Below are 21,325 nucleotides of genomic sequence, written 5' to 3'. Positions count from 1 at the left end.
GATTTAATATCTGTCCACAAGGTGCTTAAAGCACCATACAGAATATTACAAAAATGTGGACCCTGATGTCCTTGGGACTAATATGGAATAAACCCCATTAACAAAGCAGGACAGGTAAGAAAGCGTTTAAATAAAGTACCTTCTTCAGGAAGCTAAAATGTTATCAGAGAGACTGAAATTGAGCAAAAAGCATGAAGGCTTTGGAGCAGCTCTCCCAGTTTAGCTGGGGGAGCTGCTCCATTAGCCCAGCTAATTGAACACTCTGTTATCTCACTTGGATTGTCACTGCACAGAAGAAAAAGGGGCCATATTATTGCTTTCTGAAACAGAATCTGAAACTGGTGAGGAGAGTCCAGGGACAGGATACATGATGATTGCTTTATTTTGACATCAGATCTCTGCCTGGAATTAGCTGAGCTCAGATATAAATATCCTTTTAGACATATCCAGCCACTAGCAATCTATATTATAATTGGCAAAATTGGCCAAGAAGAAAGAAAAGTGGAAAGAAAGGAGTCTTTACCAACCCCAGCATGAAAAAGAGAGGTAAGAGAGAAAATATGCTTTTATATTTACACAGGTAAATCAGACAAATGTGGAGATTAAATTCAAGCATGAATGATGAAGATGGGACAATATGACTACTCAATTTTCCTTTCTGAAAATTTGTGTGGTTGAGCCCTAAGATTTAATTATCTGAAATAGAATGATGAAAAGGCAGGATTCTTTTTAATTTGGTACATGGAAATTACCCGTATTTCCAATTGAATGTAAAGACCCAAACATTCTTTTGAATAAAGAGGTAACATGAATCAAGGTAAAAATTTTATTTTCCCTAAGGAGTAAAATAATTATTCATGAAATGAAAAATCATTGAAATTTTTCACATTTGCCCCATCCCACTGTGGGTTATATTTAAGTAGCTCAAAAGCCTTCAAATAAGCAGCAAAAAGGGATCATTGATAACATTTGAGTCCTAAGCTCTTTAAAAAGATATAAAATGGAGAGATTTTTTTAAAGTATCCAAGTTCTCTTTCCTCAACCTGTCCCTTATGCAAGTCACCATCATTTTCCTCTCAAAAAATATATTCCTATGCTCTGTCCCTACACATTTGGAAATCCACTGTATCCAAAGGAAAATTATTCCAAAGTTCAGTGCACTGGAAGAGAATGGCTAAAGTTTTCTGTCTTGAGAGAAAAGACACCCTTGCCATTTAAAATCTAAATGGTTTCAACAATAATCTCTCTGCAAGCATTTGCTCTAATCCTACTGCTACACTAGCTGTTGGTTTTCTGTTTTAGTCTTCTTTGATTTCCATTTTGGTTATTTAACAAAAAGATGATGAATTCTTGACCTTCAACTCATACCCTGCTAGCCTGACATTTGATAATGTCCCATAATATCATCCCTTTACCCTCAGGGTCTATATTTTCTCTACTGTATATTAACTTTCTAAATGGAGTATATTGGGAAAGAGGAAAATTCATCTTTTTCTTTTTTTTCTAACTTTGCTACTAAGAACTCCAAAGTAAAAAAAAAATGACAAGTTAGAACCAATTCCCATTTGAGAATGCTAAGGTCAGTGGATAACCAATGGAAGAATGGCTTATACCTTCTAGTGGTTTGTGGCTCTAAAATAAAAGTTATTAGAAGATGGGTGTTATATTCCTCAGATGGTATCATCCTTATAAATCCATTAGACTGTAAGCTCCTTGAGGTCCAGACTATCTTTTTTTAACTTGAATTTGTATCCCCAGTACTTAGCAGAGTGCCTGGCACATAAGAGGTGGTTAATAAATGTTTACTGACTGCCTGACTATTGATTATCAATCATATTTATCTGCCACTTCATATTTTCAGTTAAGTGAAGACCTTGAATATTTTTAACACAATATTAATTCAGAAGCTGGTCTTGAGATGTCACAAAGTATACCATCAAAGAGATATACAATTATAAAAGGATATGGCCCAGTCATGTAGGAAGAGTAATGAATGACTATTGAACAGCTTGTATGTTCCATTAGCATCCATGTCATATCAAGAGACCTAGTGGTACCAAAGGACATAAGATAGACACAATTTATGAAAAGATATGGACAAAAGTTACATGGGATGAAAAAGTGTAGAAGAGTTACAATAAACACAATTAGAGGAAGTGCCAGCATCTTTGAGATCACAGGTCATGGAAATATCAAAGAAACCTAGAGACCAATAAGGTGATACAGGGTAGGGTAGATGCATAGTTGACCAGTCAATGGGGGAAAATGAGATATTGATGAACTATAAGCAAAATAATGACCAGAATTATATTTAGTGAAAAGCCTATTAAAATATATGTGTGTGTATGTGTGTGTGTACACATACTATCAGAAAAGTTCAAAGCACCATCACAATTAGAGTAGGAGTTTGTATACTAATTGTATATGTGGCCCAATCTGAATAAGTAGTATAGAAATTACATATCTAATCTATATTTTTAACAATTTTTAAGTCTGATTTTTCCCATTCCCACTTTCACAGAGTATATCATACTATCATAACCGACACACACACATGTATGTGTGTGTGTGTGTATATATATATACATATATATATATATATATATATATATATATATAGAGAGAGAGAGAGAGAGAGAGAGAGAGAGAGAGAGAGAGAGAGAGAGGACTGACTGACTGATTTAAATTATTCTGCCTCGGCAAAAATCCAGAAAGCTAATGATAACATGACCTCCAATCTGCAGATTAGAGATCTAGGCTGATTAAAAACAATTTCCATTTTGGTTCTTTTTCAAAATGTGTACAAATCATAGTTTTGATGTTGAATGAATTATGGAATAAAACATCAAGACCAAAAGGCATTATTTAAACATTATAATTAGATTTCCCCAAGCTTCTGAGTAATTATATAGAACTACATGGTATTTCTCAAGTTCAAGATCTTGAGGTTAGACCTTTATGATAGATGGTGATAAGTGCATTATAGTGTGACCCTGTCAAATGTCAGATCAGCACCTTTACCTACAACTGAGGAGAAGAGGTTTGTGGGCCGTGTGGAGGTAGTTAGTACGATCTCTTTTTGGAGGTCATTTTTTTAATTAAAAAAAAATGAAATTCTTTAAGCTGCAATGGCTTAGAGCTATGCAAGAGGAAGGGAGTGGACCAGGCAACTCCTCAAAGTCATTTTCATCTTACTGATTTTATAAGGTAAACCTATATTTAATTGTTTACTCTTTATACACTGTGTTAAGGCCAGCTAATAAAAGAGGCTAACGTTTTGCTAATCTACAAAGAAGCGTTATAAGGAACTAACTTGGCAGCTTGTATCCACTCCTGTGCAACTGGCCACAGTAAGCCAGATGTGTTGCAGCATGAAGAGAGAAGGCTTTTGAGTCAGGAAGACCTGAGTTTGAATCCAATCTGATATTTTCCTAATGCATGACCATGGGCAAGTCACTTAACCTCTTTTAATCTTAGTTTTCTTACTCTAAAATGGCAATAATAACTAATGAATCACATTCCTAATAGGCAGTCAATGAATGAATATTTATTAAAAAACCTACCGTGTGTCAGGCACTGCTAAAATCTGGGGGTATAAAGGCAAAAGACAGTCCCTCAGCTCTCAAGGACCTCACGGTCTCATGGGGTAGACAACATGCAAACAAAGATGTACAAACAAAACACATGCAGGGTAAAGTGGAGATAAAATCAGAGGGAAGGCACTAAAATGAAGGAGTAGGTAAGGCTTTTTGTAGAAGCTGGGACTTTAGCTGAAACTTGAAGGAAGTCAGGAGGTGGAGATGAAGAGGGAAAGAGTTCCAGGCAGATGCTCAAGTATATAAAGGGTGGGGGAGTTAATAAAACAGAATAAATGACCTCAAAGGGCTTAGAAAAATGTCATTTGTTAAAAGCCAACAAAATGACCACAGGGCCTCATAAAGGAGTCCTTAGCCACCTGATGCACTGATCTCTATGCACACTTTGCTTTTCCTGTTTTCCCGTAATGGGAGCTTTAGTACCATTTCTGTCTCCCGCATTAAAATCTCTGAGCCTGAAATTTGATGTTTCTACTGTTCTTAATGATAAAAATTAGCTTATTATTAAAAATCTTGGAACATCTTTTTTGGCCAATTTTTTTTGCTGTGAAGTCAACAGCATTTGTTAAGAATCTATGGCACTGTGCTGAGTACTGGCAATATTAAGAAAGGCAAGAAATAGTCTTTGTTCTCAAAGATATCATGGTATAACATGGAGAGTAGAGGAAGGGTAGAGACAACATGTGAGCAAACTATGGAGAAATAAGATATATGCAGGCTACATCAGAAATAATCAATAGAGAAAAGGCACTAGCATTAAGGGGGATTAGGAAAAGCTTCTTGTAGAAGATGAGATTTTAGTTAGAAAATGAAGGAAGCTAGGAGGTGGAGCTGAGGCCGAGGAAAATTCTAGGCATGTGGGACAACCAGTGAAAATGTCTAAGTCAAAATATGGAGTTTCCTGTGCAGGGAACATGAATTCTCATTAGATCTCATAGTAGGTGGAGAGGTATGATGTCTAAGAACCTGGAAAGGTAAGATGGGGCCAAGGCTTTAAAATCAAAAGAGAAGATTTAATTTTTGATGCTGTAGATAATAGGGAGCCAGGAGAATTTTTTTTTCATAGGGAAGTGACCTATATAGACCTGTGCTTTAGAAAGATCAATTTGACAGCTGAGTAAAGGATTGGACTATTATGGGGAGAAAGACAGGCAGGGAGACCAACCAGCAGGCTATTGCAATAGTCCAGATATGAGGGAATGAGGGTCTACGCCAGGATGCTGGCAGTGTCAGAGGAGAGAGATATATAAAGATGTAATAAAGATAGAATCAGTAGGACTTGGCAACTGATTGGATATGGAGAATAAGAAAGAAAGTGAGAAACTGAAAATGACACCTAAGTCTAAGTGATGGGGAAGATGGGGGTGCCCTTGTCAGTAACAGGAAAATTACCAAGTGGGGGGTGGGTGGTCTCAGGCCATGGAAGAGCTCAAAAAGGATTTTGAAAATCAAGTAAGAGAAGTAGAGGAAAAATTGGGAAGAGAAATGAGAGTAGTACAAGAAAATCATGAAAAACAAGTCAACAGCTTACTAAAGGAGACCCAAAAAATGCTGAAGAAAATAACACCTTTAAAAATAAAGTAACCCAAATGGCAAAAGAGCTCCAAAAAGTCAATGAGAAGAAGAATTCCTTGAAAAGTAGAATTGGCCAAATGGAAAAGAAGGTCCAAAAGCTCACTGATGAAAATAATTCCTTAAAAATTTGAATGGAGCAAATAGAAGCTGATGACTTTATGAGAAATCAAGAAATTATAAAACAAAACAAAAAAAAACATAGAAGACAATGTGAAATATCTCATCAGAAAAACAATTGACCTGAAAAATAGGTGCAGGAGAGATAATTTAAAAATTATTGGACTATCTGAAAACCATGATCAAAAAAACAGCCTAGACATCACCTTTCAATAAATTATCAAGGAAAACTGCCCTTATATTCTAGAACCAGAAGGTAAAATATAAATAGAAAGAAACAACTGATCACCTCATGAAAGAGATCCCAAAAGGAAAACTCATAGGAATATTTTAGTCAAATTCCAGAATTCCCTGATCAAGAAGAAAATATTACAAGCAGCTAGAAAAAAACAATTGAAGTATTGTGGAAACACAATCAGGATAACACAAGATTTAGCAGCTTTTACCCTAAGGGATCAGAGTGCTTGGAATATGATATTTCAGAGGTCAAAGGAGATAGGACTAAAATCAAGAATCACCTACCTAGCAAAACTGAATATAATATTTCAGGGGGAAAATGGAATTTCAATGAAATAGAGGACTTTCAAGTACTCTTGTTGAATAGAACAGAGCTGAACAGAAAATTTGACTTTCAAACACAAGAATCAAGAGAATCATGAAAAGGTAAACAGGAAAAAGAAGCCATAAGGAATTTATTAAAGTTGAACTGTTTATATTCCTACATGGAAAGACAATATTTGCAACTCAAAAGACTTTTCTCAATATTAGGATAGTTAGAGGGAATATATATATATATATATATATATATATGTATATTTGTATGTGTGTATATGTATGTATATATAATGTATATGTGTGTACATATATGTATACATGTATGTGTGTATATATATATATATATATAGAGAGAGAGAGAGAGAGAGAGAGAGAGAGAGAGAGCTAGCACAGAGTGAGATGAATATGAAGAGATGATACCTAAAAACCAAAATTAAGTGTTGAGAGGAATTACTGGGAGAAAGAGAAAGGTAGAGGTAGAATATAGTAAATCATCTCACATAAAGGAGGCAAGAAAGAGCTTTTACAATGGAGGAGAAAAGGAGGGAGGTGAGAGGGAATAAGTGAGCCTTACTCTCATTAGATTTGACTTGAGGAAGCAATAACATACACACTCAATTGGGTATGGAAATCTATCTTACCCTACAGGAAAGTGGAAGGAAGGGAATGAGAGAAGGGAGATAATAGAAGGGACAGCTGCCTGGAGGAAAGGCAATCAAAAGCAAACACTTTTGTGGAGGGAAAGGTCAAAGGAGAGAATAGAATTAATGAAGGGTGGGGCAGGGTGGAGGGTAATAGTCTTTCACAACATGACTGTTATGGAAGTGTTTTGCATGACTACACATGTATAGCCTATATCGAATTGCTTGCTTTCTTAATAAGGTTGGGTGGGGAGAGGAAGGGAGAGAATGTGGAACTCAAGGCTTTAAAAATGAATGTTGAAAAATGTTTGTACATGCAACTGGGAAAGAAGATATACGGGCAATGGGGTATAGAAATCTATCTTGCCATACAGGAAAACAAAAGGGAAGGGGATAAGAAAAGGGGATTGAGGGTAATAGAAGGGAGGGATTACAGGAAGGAGTAACCAAAATGCATGCTGTCCTGGGGTGGGGGAGGGTAGTGATGGGGAGGAAAATTTGGAATTCAGAATCTTGTGGAAGTGAATGTTGAAAAAATGAAAATAAATAAATTGATACATTTTTTTAAAAAAGATATAGATCAGGACGACTAGAGGTGATTCCAGATACAGTAGGAGACCTTGGCCTTTTTAAGTTAAGGTCTTTCCCAGGTTTCAGGTCGATTGAGGCAACACCCATTCAGTGATTAAGGCGAGGTAAGAAGTAAGGCAAAGAATGGCCTCTTTTACCTAGCCAAAAACAAAAAAAATCAATCTGGGAGGGAAAGACCCTCCTGGCTGCTGTATATATGTATGCACGTATGGGTATATGTGTACATGAATGCATGTGTATATATGTGTATAGATGCATACATACACATATGTAAATACATACATGTGCATATGTATACATGTTTAGGATGGGTGTGTAGATGACATTGCTCCCTCCATATGCCATATTAAATCATTACAAACTTTAGATTGGAGTAATTATATGTAATTTTCTCATTTTCATTCTTTTTCTGGCTTTATAATGTTTTTTATTTTTTCTCTTTAATAGGTCATTAGCTAGTGTGATGGTGACTAACATTTATATAGTGTTCTAAATTTTGCAAAGCACTTTACACATGTATATTAACTCTGTTGAACCTCAAATACCCTATGAGCTAAGTTCTATTATTATCCCCACATTATATATGAGGAAACCAAGAGTGGCAAACCTGGAAACCAAGGGGAACACCAATAACAAAACAAGTTATGATATACAAATGTAATGGAATACTAGTTTGCTATAAGAAATTATGAAAATTATGGTTTCTGAGAAACCTGGAAAGATATGCTCAAACTGATGCAGAGTAACATAATTAGAAACAGGAAAACCAATTATATAATAGCAACAACCATGTAAAAATGAAGACACTTGAGTGATTTAAGAACTCTGATAAATACAATGAGCAGTAATTATTCCAAAATATTAATGAAGAAAAATGCTACCAACCTTCTGAAAGAGATATTATGTACTCACCATGCAGAATAAGACATACATTTTTGGAAATGGCCAAGGTAGAAATATGTTTCACTTGACGATACATATTTGTTACATGAATTTTGTTTTTGTTTCCTTTTTCCACTAGCGATAGACGGGAAATGAAAGAAAGAGTGAATTAATGTTGGTTCACTGGGAAAAATAAAGAAAATTTAATTTAAAAAATTGAGCCTGAGAGAGGTTTTTCCTGGATCACACAGCTAGCGTAAGATGTAGGATTCAACCCCTAAGTTTCCTTACTCTGTAAGTCCCCTGCTTAATCAACTGTGTTATGTTGCCTTCCTTTGGCCTCCATAGGAACACTAGGTACAGTTGTTGTTCTACTCATCAGGAAAAGAGTCAAGAAAGTATAGAAGAGAGGGAGAAAGAGAGGCAGAGACAGAGACATAGAGAGAGCGCGTTCAAAAAACCTGTGCCTTTTTGCCTCACTTGTGGTATGTCACATCTCTTAAATTCCCCCTTGATCCAATCCATGTTTCCTCTCAGCTTGTTGATGTTGATGACATCTTACTATTTCTACAATCCAGGCTTCTAGGGTTAATGGAGATACTAATCCCTTTCTGAGGTCACTTTCAAGTCAAGAGGCCCCGCCCTGGTAACATAAGAAAGTTACCCACTCAGTTTGGGAATACAGTAGGACACATTTTCCTAAGATCTGGTATTCTGGTATTTTGAGAGTCTATCAATGGAACACGGTCTCAAAGGCTTACACACTACATACATACAGAGCAACCAAAGCAGTTGAGATAGGCGACATAGTCTCAGAGTGCTTAAGCATTTAATGCAAGTACTTTGTCTGAAAAGCTATGGTCTCATTCTTAAAGATTTTTGTGGCCAAACTTGAATAGCATTTACATCATGGGTTTTCCTATAATATAGCCTCCACCTTACATTAGCCTAGTTGCTATGCTTTAAAAAGGGCTTTCAAAAAACATTATTTCATTTGATCCTCTTAGGCTTATAAATGCTATTTAAGTATTATATCATTTTGTAATTCTGTTTCTACCTCCAAACAAATCAACAATAGTTCCACAAATGTCTGGTAACAATTTTATAATAACATATTTATATTTTACTATTCTCTCTATCTGTCCACGCCATTCTCCTATTTCCCATAATATCATATCCTCTGATCCTCTCTAGCACATTGTAATAGGATTAAAACCTTTGGTGTCTCAGTCTTTGTTCTTCATCTTTCCACTTTAATTTGAAGATCTCCTAAATGTCAATTTTGGAAATAGTCATTGTATCTAAGGCCAGTCTCTATTTAACATTTTAAGCCCTTCACAGACCCTAATCTTGTTACACCAGGCTTGTTGCACCTTACTCATTTTACTCTCTAGGTTTGTTACACCTTTCTCACTTTCATTCACTCTTAAGTGCCAGTCAAACTAACCTAATTGCTCTTCCCTATAGACCTTACAGACCATCTCACACCTCTGTGCCCTCGAACAGACTGTCTCCCCTTCTTAAAAACAATTTGGAATTTTAACAAAAGTGTTGCTAAGTAATGTCCTTCAAGCCAGGAATTTGATTTAGAGATTAATACCCCCAAGAAGGTCAATAATAGGGAAAAATTGTTTTCACATGTACTAACATTTACAACTGAATCATTCTTAACAGTAAAGGGCTAGAAACAAGTGATGTGCCCAATGACTAGCAAATGTCTAAACAAATTCTGGCAAATGAACATTTTGGAATATTACTGTACAACAAGGTATGAGGATTGTGAAGACTGAAATCACAGCTCTTTCAAAGTATTCAAAGATGAGAAGTATTCAAAGGGGCTCAACGAGTTTGAGGGGCTTGACAAATTTACCATACCCAGTAGGTAATGATGTCAAAAATTTTCTAGGTTTTCTGCCTTCTATTGTGATTCTCTTTCTACTATGCTGCGCTTGAATAATTGCTAACATAGAGTGCTTGGGGAACCTTAATCATTAAATATGTGAGCACCTAATATGGATAAAACTGCTGTTGCTATCTCTTCTAATTCCATCCATTTCCCCAACATTCAAAATGGTTAGCCACGTACTGTGTTGGAGATATATTATTAAACTTATATATTCCCTTTGATGCACAATAATTTTGAAATTTGAAGCCTTCTAGGGTCAGAAACTATGCCTAACTTACTTAGCACAGAAGCTGGTACTGTGCCAGATGTGTGAGTTTAACATGCACTTTTCAGTGATGCCTAATACAGAAAGAAAAAGGTACTAGACATAGATCCAGGTGAATTACTGAAATGGCATTTCTCTCTCTGCAGGCTTTCCTCACCTCTGCTCTCACTCATCTCCATCATCTTTCCCCTCTCTCACATGGGGAAAAAAGTAATTGAAATAATGTATATATAGCTGCAGCATTTCACTCCTCATATTTCTGCACAACTTAAAGGAAGTACAGTGCCTATTAAATGGGCACAGACCACAATCACAAAACTGATATGCTTCTAGGACTGGTAGGTTCACCCTCCCTGGAATTCTTACACAGGGGCTGGATAATCCATTAGGGATGTTGTAGTGGGGATTGTTCTTCAGGGATGGAATGGCCTACATATTCTCTGAGGGCCTACCCTCTAATAAAACAAAAACAACTCTGAGTATCCATGAAATTTTGAAGGAATAAATTAAAAGTGACTTATTTTACACTAATAAAAGAAACGAGGAAAATTCTCAACTTCACAATGCTCTCTCGTGCTCTAGAATACTCAAGAAGCCAGAATTTCAAAAGCAGGTAAATTTGGCACCCTGATGGGGTTAAGAAAGATGAAAGTAAATGAATGCAGTATAATTTGTGTCAAAAAAATAAAACTTCTATCCATCTGTAGTGAAATTTCTTCAGATAATACTTAAATGTGAAAACATAAAAGGTTTGACTTTGAAGGTATCCTGAATTGAGGTGAAAAGTTAGAATTCACTTAAACTGTCATGTTTTATTTCTTTTATGTGTGCTTTTTTGTTAGATTATTATTTTTGGATGGTAGAGGGGAACACCAGTTGGGAATGGGTTCTGTAGGACTGTTAAGAAGAGAGCAATGCCAAGCTTGGACTACCGATGAGTAGGAGACATTCAGTTAAAGCCTAAACACTCTGCACCTAAAAGAGACAGGGGGGCTTGGGCATAATTACAAATTCAATGAGCCAGCAAAGGCTCATATAGGGAGCCAAAAAATCTAATTTAAGGTATAGCTGATTAAGAAAAGCATGGCTTCCAAAGTAAAGGAACAGATGTGCATTCAGTACTTTGCCTTGGTCAGACCACATTTGGAATTCTGCATTCAGCTTAGGGCAACATATTTTAAGGACATTATCTAGAGAGTAACTAGGACAATGAAGGATCTGGGGCCTGTGCTCTATAAGTGTCAGTTAAAGGAGCTAAGCATTAAAGACTTTCAGCATGAAGAAGAGAAAGGGTGAGACATTCTCTTGAGGTATTTCAAAAGGTTTTTTTGTGGAAGGTGGATTTGACTTATTCTCTCTGTCCATATAGGTTAGAAGTAGGAGAAATGGGTAGAAGATCAAAGTAATCAAATATAGGTTTTATATCAGGACAAAAGCTTTCCTAAAATTTAAAGCTATCCATTTATTTGGTGGGTTTCCTAGGAAAGTTGTCGATTTCCCCTCCTTATAGGTATGATACTTTAGAGCATGGATTCCTTCTCAAGTATAGGCTTGACTAAATAGCTACTGAGGACTCTTCCAACTCTAAAAATCAAAGGATATTTTGCTCTCCAAAGTACTCTAAAACTCCGTTTCCTCATCCGTAGAGTCGGAACAATAATGCTGGCACTACCTATATCTAAGTGTTGTTATGAAAGAATTGCCAACTACAAAGCTCTAAATAAATGTGAATTTAGGGATATGAACCTGACTTTTGATTAGTATAAGGAATTTCTGAATTAGGAAATTCCTTCTAGCAATGCAGGTCAGCACTTTCTCACTGAGAAGTTACATGATTTACCTAGTGTCACACAGCTGGTACATGTGAGAGGTAGGACCCGCACCCAGGTCTTCTGGACTCCACGTACTTCTATTCACTACACAGATGTGTGCATGTGGCCCAGTGGAGGAAGCAGATTGACATATAATTGGGAAATAATTAACAAAATATATAAAAATACAATGAAACCTAAAGTTAACGTGTGGTTTTCTAAGTAATATGTGGCCCACAGGGATTCTTACCTGTGGTTTCTCTATCTTAATTTGATACCTCTACAGTACAACATGCTGTCTCTAAAAGTAAATATAAACCACTCTTTGGCTGTGCTGTTATTATTGTTTTTTTTTTTAGTAATAGTGTTATCACAATTACAAAGCTATAGAGTCAACACTTGATTAAAAACTTCAATGAAGTATTTCCCTTTATAGCTATTGGCTCCTCTAAATTTCCCTTTTCAGGGATTAGGTCCCACAGTTCTAAGGCCCTAAAGATATCCTTTGGTTTCCAAGATTTGGGGCAATAGCTAAGGGAGAAGAGTATTCTGTCAACATTTTGATTTGCTGAGAAAGTTTAATGTTCAGAGCTTTCTACCAGCAATTTCTAGATTAAAAAAAATTAATCAGCCTTATACTCCATCCTCTTGTTAATCATTTCCATTTGCCATGTTTATTGCATATTGTAGCATGGCCACTTAAAGAGATTTATTTCATTAGTCTTTCCACAATGCTAAAGAAATAAAAATCTCATTTAACAATGCATTGTAAAAATAAACAGGCATTTTATTACAATGAAAAAAATCAATGGATCTGCCTTAAACACAGCTTTATTGTAGGAGAGACCAAAGGAGAGAGACATCACCATTGTGGTTCTGTCACTTTGAAGATCAAGCTGTCAAGTCAATGACCAGACTTGGTCAAAAAAATGAAAGTTAAAAAAAATCACTGAAATAAGTAGCACATATCACAGATGGGGAGAATCTTAACATCTTCCTTTTAGCGGCAGCAGTAAACAGTCCCAAAAGAAGGAGAGAAAGAGTTAAATATAGAGATGTAGATGATATAGAGGTAGAAACAGAGATTAAATAGGTAGATTAGATATATAGACATAAATATAGATTATAGGTAGAGATAGATAAATATAAAAATTATACTTAACTATGCATATGCACATATATAACTCTATTTATGTATAGGTAATTATCTAATCAGAGGCAGCTAAATGTCTCAGAGGATAGTGCACTAGTCCTGGAGTCAGGAAGACCTGAGTTCAAATTTGACTTCAGATACTCCTTACTTGTGTGACCCTGGGCAAGTCCTTTAACCTCTGTCTGCTTAATCCACTGGAGAAGGAAGTGACAAGTCACTCCAGTATCTTTACTTAGTAAACCCCATAGAGGGTCAAGAAGTGCCAGATAAGACTGTTTGACTGAATGAACAACAACGGTCATATAATTAGGTTTTCATCAAAGCAAAATGAAATTAAAAGGTATATTATGAAAAATGAATCAATATGATTCATTTGCAGAGACTGAGTGAAAAGTTATTGATATAATTTAGAAACTTCTAAAATCATTCATTTTTCAAACACATGTAGCAATAATTTGAGAAAATAATAGAAAGTCAAACAGCAAGGAAAAAAATAACAATGCTAAAGTTCAACTAAAGCCATAAAACACTAAGAACAAAAATTCAGCCCATATACTGAAAATTCATAATCTTGAAAAATCAAACTTTTAGGTGTCCTTTGACAAATACATGTTTGACAAATCTGCATTTTACGTGTATAATGACTTGACTTTAAAAAAAATAGTGGAAGTAAACACTGAAGAAAAGAGAGGTTCTCTTCCAACATGTCTTTCCAGTTAGTCTACAGACCAGTGGCAAATCAAATTTTTATTTTACTTTATTCAGGAAATAAATATAAAAGAGGAACATACAGGTTGCAGAGCATGAGGACCACTAGATCCAAAATGGAGGCAGAATATGATTTGTCCTTTCCCTGATTGTTCGAAGGGAGCTTACCTTTTCCCCAGCTTTACATTCCCAATGTAGATCCTTTGACCTTAGTCCTTTCCCCTATGTAGGTCCTTTCTCCCATTATTACCACCCCATTCCCTTGCCCCTAGTACTCCTTGGTCTGCCCAGCTCTTCTGTACCTCTGCCCTAAAGTCCTTTTGATTACCAGGAGATATGAGTTTGGAGGCTAAGAGAAAGTGGCAGAAAATAGGAAGTTCAGGGCTACTCAATGTCTTTCACCTTATCCATCCTTCACAGCAAATCAAAACAGCCTTTATTAATAAAACAATCAATAAGCATCTCTTTGGTGCCTACTTTATATCTGGTACCATGAAGAAAAGTACTAGGAATGAAATAATTCTTACTTGCAAGAAGGGACTAATGTTATAATAAGGTTAAGGAGAAATACACAAGTAAATTAACACATAGCTTAAATATAAAGTGAATGCATATAAATATGTACAAAGTAGTCATTCAAGGTGGTTTGCAATAGAGGACAAGAGCATTAGGGGAAAACTAGGAAAGGTGTCATGCAGGTGTTGCTTGAGGTGCATTCTTCAAGAAAAAAGGGACTCTGAGGTGGAGGTAATGAGTAAATGCATGACAGGCATGTGGGATGGCCAGTGCAAACATTTCTGAAACTATTCTGATTGCACCAAGTGCATTTGAACTTCCTGTTTCCTTTGTCCCCTTACCATATCATAAAGAGGGTTAGACAGAGGGAGGGGAGCGAGGGATGGAAAGGACCTTAGAAGTCATCTAATATAAACTTCTCATTTTACAGATGAGGAAATCAAAGCACAGAGAGGTTAAGTGATCTGCTCAAGTTTGCATACATTTTATAGTATGTGGAAAAGCCAGAATTCAAACCTAGGTTGTCCAACGTGAAAGGCAACACTCTCCATTATGACACACTGTCTGTTATGGCAATTATGTCATCCTGTTTCCAATTATTACAGTTGTCTATCTTATATCCCTTTTTCCTTACCTTACCCCACAACAAATGATAGATTGATTCTAAGCTCATCGAGGATAGGAACTATATTATCCTTTTGTTTATATCCACTGTTGTTAGCTCCTAACCCAAGGATTGTGCACTTACTATGTCCTGCATGAAAGAGACAGCATGGTATAATGTAGCATCCCCATTTAGGGATTCATAATGATGGTCCAAGGTTCCCTCTAAAAATTCCTTAATGGTACCTTAAGGAGGACATAATGGTAAAGAATATTATAAGCAGGATATTAAATTACAAGTTTCATAATACTTTATTGTTGGTTTTGTTATTGCTGCTGCTGCTGCTGTTGGAAGTAGTTGGGTACCACTCTCACAGTGGAAGCATCTATTGGCCTGAGAATCAGAGAATTAGTTTCAAATCCTAGCTCTGTCATCTGGGCAAATAACATTTCTCTGGAGGTCCTATCTCACCTGTACATCTCTCTCATCTGTCACTTTCTTTTCTATCCCAGTTCAAGCCCTAATCACCTCTCCCCAGACCATCATTAGCTTCCTAATTGGTCTCTCTGGCTCCAGTCTCTTCCCGCTTCACTCTATCCTCCATATTGCTGTCAAACTGATATTCCTAAAAACAGATCTAATATTGGCAAACCCCTACTAAAAGAGCTTCACCCATTGCCCCTGGGATCAAATACAAAATCCTCAGCTTTGCATTTAAATCCCTTCATAATCCGGGTTCATCCTCCCCATCGGTTCCTGTTTTACTTTACTTCCCTTCACATACTCCCTGCTAATCGAACTGTCCTGCTAGTAGTATCCATGCAGAACATTCTATATCTTACCTCTCTGTCTTTGTATAAGTGCCTGGTGTCTGGATTACTCTCCTTCCTCACCCCAACCTTTTACAATCACTAGCTTCCTTCAAATCTCACTTTATGTGCCACCTGTTCCATAAGATCTTTTCTACTTTATTTTCCAAGTTATTAGCATGCTCTTCATTTTGAAGGGGGAAAAAGTGCTTATGACTTTGTACAAAGCAACATACTAGGCGTACAAAAGTAAAAATGCAAAAATAAGTCTCTCCCTTCAAAAAACTTATATTTTACTAGGAGTGTGATGTGATACAATATATTCAAAAGTATTTAAACCTAAAGCATATTTTATAGGTGTATAATATACATATGACTATTTTTTTCAATGAACATTACAGGTGCATTTGCCAAGCATTTGAAGTTTTTCCAAAGGTTCCCTTTTGGGGGCAATTAAATTACCAAATGAAGCCTGTGAATGACAATCCATTTCTCAGTTTTCCTTTTCTCTGTCACCAAGAGCTTTATTTTAACTGATAGGTACTGGTCAGGACCACGTATAACCCAGTCTATTTCTCAGAACCCTAAGAGAATGCTATTCTTTAGATCATAATAGTGACAAAACTCTCACTTATATATTGCTTTCCAGTTTATCAAGAACATTGATTACAAAAACCCTGTGAGGTAAGTAGGAAAATATGCTTTTCCTTCTTTTATACACAGGTAAACTGACACTCAGACAACTAAAATTCCTTGGCCAAGATGGAACTTGATCCAGAACCCAGGTTACCAGAGAACTTTGAACTATATTCCATATAGGCTCCTATTTTATCCCCTAATAGATCCATTGTCAATAACAAATAACTGAAATAATGAAAAAATAGATCTATCATTTTTCCATCAGACCATTGAGCACTAATATGTCTTAAGAGGATACAGCAAGATAATTCATGCTATCAGCTGGAAATTTGCCAGGTATGTAAGCGATCTGAAGAAATAACCAACAGAAATGAATGACTCCTCAGCGCACCCCTCCTCCAGTAGGTTAACCAGGAAGAAAATATCTAGTGCAGATTTTCAACTTTAGTAATCATTTATGATGTAAAAGTTGAACTGCATTCTATTCCTGATTAGTTACTGTGTGACCTCAGGTAAATCATTTTCTTATCCAATTCTCAGATTCTTCAGTCTCAAATGAAGATGAAATATATACTATAAATATTTCTGTACAAATAGGTCCTTTTTCTATATCACACACTGTGATGAGATTTTATATGATTATATTGAGTTCCAAATTTTCTTCCTCCTTCTTTCACCTCCCCTCTCCCTAAGATGGTAATCAATTTGATATAGGTTATATATGTACAATCATGTAAAACATATTTCCATATTAGTCATATTGTGAAAGAAGAAACAGATGAAAAGAAAAAAGGTTTTAAAAAGTGGGGGGAAGTGAAAATAGAATGTTTCAAACTGTATTTAGACTCCATCAGTTCTTTCTCTAGATATGGATAGCATTTTTCACCATGAGTCCTCTGGGATTATCTTGGATCACCATATTGCTGAGAATAGCTATTTTTCTCCATTCACAGCTGATCATCTTACAATATTATTCCTGCATACGATGTTCTCCTGGTTATGGTCACTTCACTTTGCATCAATTCAAGTAAGTCTTTCCAGGTTTTTCTGAAATCAACCTGCTCATGGTTTCTTATAGCACAATGGTATTCCATTACTATCATATGCCACAACTTGGTTAGCCATTCCCCAATTGATGGTCATCTCCTCAATTTCCATGTTGTTTTGCCACCACAGAAAGAGCTGTTATAAATATTTTTGTACAAATAGGTCCTTTTCCCTTTTTAAAGAAAAAATCTCTTTGGGATATAGACCTAGTAATGGTACTGTTAGGTCAAAGGATATGCAGAGTTTTATAGCCTTTTGGGCATAGTCCAAATTGCTCTCCAGAATGGTTGGATCAGTTTACAACTTCACCACAGTGCTTCAGCGTCCCAATTTCTCCAAGTCCCCTCCAACATTTATAATTTTCCCATTCTGTCATGTTAGTAAATCTGATAGGTGTGAGATGATACATCAGAGTTGTTTTAATTTGCATTTCTATAATGAGTAGTGATTTCAAATGTTTTTTTTTTTCATATGACTGCATATAGCTTTGATTTTTTCATCAGAAAACTGCCTGTTCATATCCTTTGGCCATTTTTAATTGGGGAATAATTTGTATTCTGACAAATTTGACTCAGTTCTCTAGATACTTGAGAAATGAGGCCTTTATCAGAGAAACCTGCTATAAAAATTGTTTCCCAGCTTTCTTCTTTCCTTCTAATCTTAGTTGCATTTGTTTGTGCAAACAGTTTTTAACTTAATATAATCAAAATTGGTCATTTTATATCTTGTAATGTTCTCTATTTCTTGTTTGGTCATAAATTCTTCCCTTCTCCATACATCTTAGAAATAAACTATTCCTTGCTCTCCTGATTGGCTTATGGTATCACCCTTTACGTCTAAATCATGTACTCATTTTGACCTTATCTTAGCATACAATGTAAGATGTTGGTCTACACCTAGTTTCTACCATACTATTTTCCAGTTTCCTGAGCAGTTCTGTCAAATAGTGAGTTCTTATCCTAGAAGTTGAGGCCAAACATTAGACTAATATGGTCATTTTATACTGTGTCTTGTGTACCAAATCTAATTCACTGATCCACCACTCTATTTCTTAGCCAATACCAGTTTTGATGATTACTACTTTTTACTAGTTTGATATTTGGTACATTGAGGCTAGATTGGAACTCAATGCTTCTTGACTCCATGACCTATGTTCTCTCTACCCATTGCACCACCTCAAATACTCAAACATATCTGTGATTTCATCAATTAGGAAAGCTTGAAGATTGTATATTGGAACTCATCCATGCCTACCTATCCTGTGCAAATATTTTCTGTCATTCCATAAGATCACCACAATTTATGGAAGGCCTTCCTCACTTTCTCCCAGACATTACAAAGAAACCAATGAGGCACTCTGTCTGCCTGTTATTTCTTGCCCTAGCCATGCCACCAGGCTATCTTCTTTTCAGACCATACATTTCCCTGACGATATCCTTTTCTCATTGTCTCCAGTTTTCATTATTTGTTAGATATTACAGTCTGTTCAAACCCACCATGTCCCTCTCCATTACTCTCTGGGTGATTCTAATTTTCAGTTCTTCAGAGTCTGTTGCATTCCATTGCTTGCAGCCACATAGAAACCCTGGTAGAATGTTGGCATTAAAGATATTTTTTCTAGAAGAAGTTTGGGGTTGTTAAAGTAGTTTTGCAATTTTCTGAAGTTAATCCACCCATCTCTCATTCTCCTGCTTAAATCTGGATTCAACTTCTGAATCTATTTGTATTCTGTCATAGATATATATGCTGATGGATAACTTCTATGTGTTGACCATCTGATTACATGTCATAATGTGGGCAGTAGACATCCTTCACCCACTCCTTTTTTCTCCTATGTATGTAATTAGGCCAAATCCTTTGTTATGTTTACGGATATCTTTCAGGACACTCTGAAATGTTTTGGGTCTTGACACAGCCAACACAATGTTATTTATAAACCAGGGTAACCAGAAGAGATCTCTCTTAAATGTAAATGGAGTAAAAATACTTTGGGGGGGGGGTGGGAAGAGGTTAATTCAATTTAACAAACATTTATGAAGTACCTACTACACAAAATTTGTAGCCAGACTTTTGAGGGAAAACAGTGAAGAAGTTGAAAGATTGGTCAGACAGTGAGTGTTACATAGTTAGGATACAAATATAAAATTAAATAGTCCTTTCCATCAAAGAGTTTACATCCTACTTGAGGGGAGGGGATTGCAACATGCATACATTAAAAGACATATAAAATAATTCCAAAATAAATTTTAAAGTAGGAGGGAGAAACAAGCGAATTTTTTAAGGAAACCAGAGTTTCTAAGAGGCATAGGTGAAGAATTAATGTCTTCCAGACATTGTGGACCACTTTACAAAGTTAAGAATGCAGTAATAATAGCTAATAAGACAACTTAGCTGGATCAAGTGTGTGATCAGGAATAATATATTAAATGAAATAGAAAATGGAAATACAGATGGGAAGCAAACTGTGGAGGGCATTAAATGTCAGGATGAAGATTTGATATTTTGTCCTAAACATGGTAGAAGCCATTAAAGATTTTTGAGCTAAGAATGGCATAGACACATATGTGTTTTAGCCAGGAAGGTAAAAGTGATTTACAAATACGAGGCATTATCACTATTTTAATTATTCACTTAATGCATACATACTGGTTATCTACTTCTATATATACTGGGGCCTTGTCTACACGTATACCCCAAATGCATATTTCAGGTTTATTCTTAGACAGCATATAGATCCTAGTGTTAAATGCTGATTCTGTAATCTCAAGAGGAGTTTGTAAGAAAAAGATATAACACAAGAGTATTCCTCAGAGATTGAAGACCTCATTCAAGGAGACCTATGAATAATAAATTTCTCTAACATAGTTTAAGTTATGAAATGAAGCAGAGAAAGCTTGTTTTCATCTGATTAAATCAAAAAGAAATTACTCATCCCTGTGAATGCAAATACATGCTTTCCAAATGGTGTGGTCATAACATGGTAATTAGATGACAGACTGTCAGCCAGATCCTTGTATTTTTATAAATAAAATAATCACAACTGACCATTGTTGATAATTACAGTGAGAAGAGAGTTTCCATTATTTTTACATGAATGGACACACCCTCTTCTTTCCAGTCCTTTCTGTTCCATTCCTTCTTTTTGCTTCATATCTAAATGTTCTCAACACTATTTTTGATGAAGTCAATATGTTGTACCATTTTTTCATATGCCATTTTTTATGAGTAACACTTGTGTAGCAAAAGGAACATGCCTTCTTATACAAAGCCTCGACCCCTCAAATAACTTCCTCATGCTAAATGTACTCAATAGGTCAAATCCACTCAAAACAGTAGCTCAGAAGACCACAATAATATATTTACTTTTTATTTTGTTGCCCACAGGACATCATTCAAAGCAATGACATTTTATGAAATGGCAGTTTAAGAAAATTTTCACTATAATATCTCCCCCATAAATATAAGCAAAATTTTCCAAGGGATAAACACATCCTCAAGGGGAATAGTGCCAATGCACAGGAATAACATATGAGAGAGCACCCCATGTGGGGGGAACACATAGGGATTTACAAGACAGAACTCCAATGCTGCAGTACCACTTATGGGTTCTGGTGAAGTTATCATGATGCTCACCACTGGAAATACTTTTTTGTTGGGAAAGTTGTTCTGCTGACTCATCTGTTTTATATTAATATCTGAGGTGGAAACAGATGGCATGATAAAGACTGTTTGAAATGTATAATCTCTAATGAATTGTCCTTTTACTATACTATTTACTATAGTTTCTGGGTTGACCTACTCAGGAACACCTAAGCTATTTCAGCCCCACTCCACTGGAAGTAGATAGCATTTTTTCATCAGAAGTCCTCCTGGATTGTCTTCGATCATTGTATTGCTGAGAATAGCTAAA

This window comes from Trichosurus vulpecula, chromosome 3 (assembly GCF_011100635.1).
Source record: "Trichosurus vulpecula isolate mTriVul1 chromosome 3, mTriVul1.pri, whole genome shotgun sequence".
Taxonomy (NCBI): Eukaryota; Metazoa; Chordata; class Mammalia; order Diprotodontia; family Phalangeridae; genus Trichosurus; species Trichosurus vulpecula.
This window is presented reverse-complemented; position numbering follows the sequence as displayed.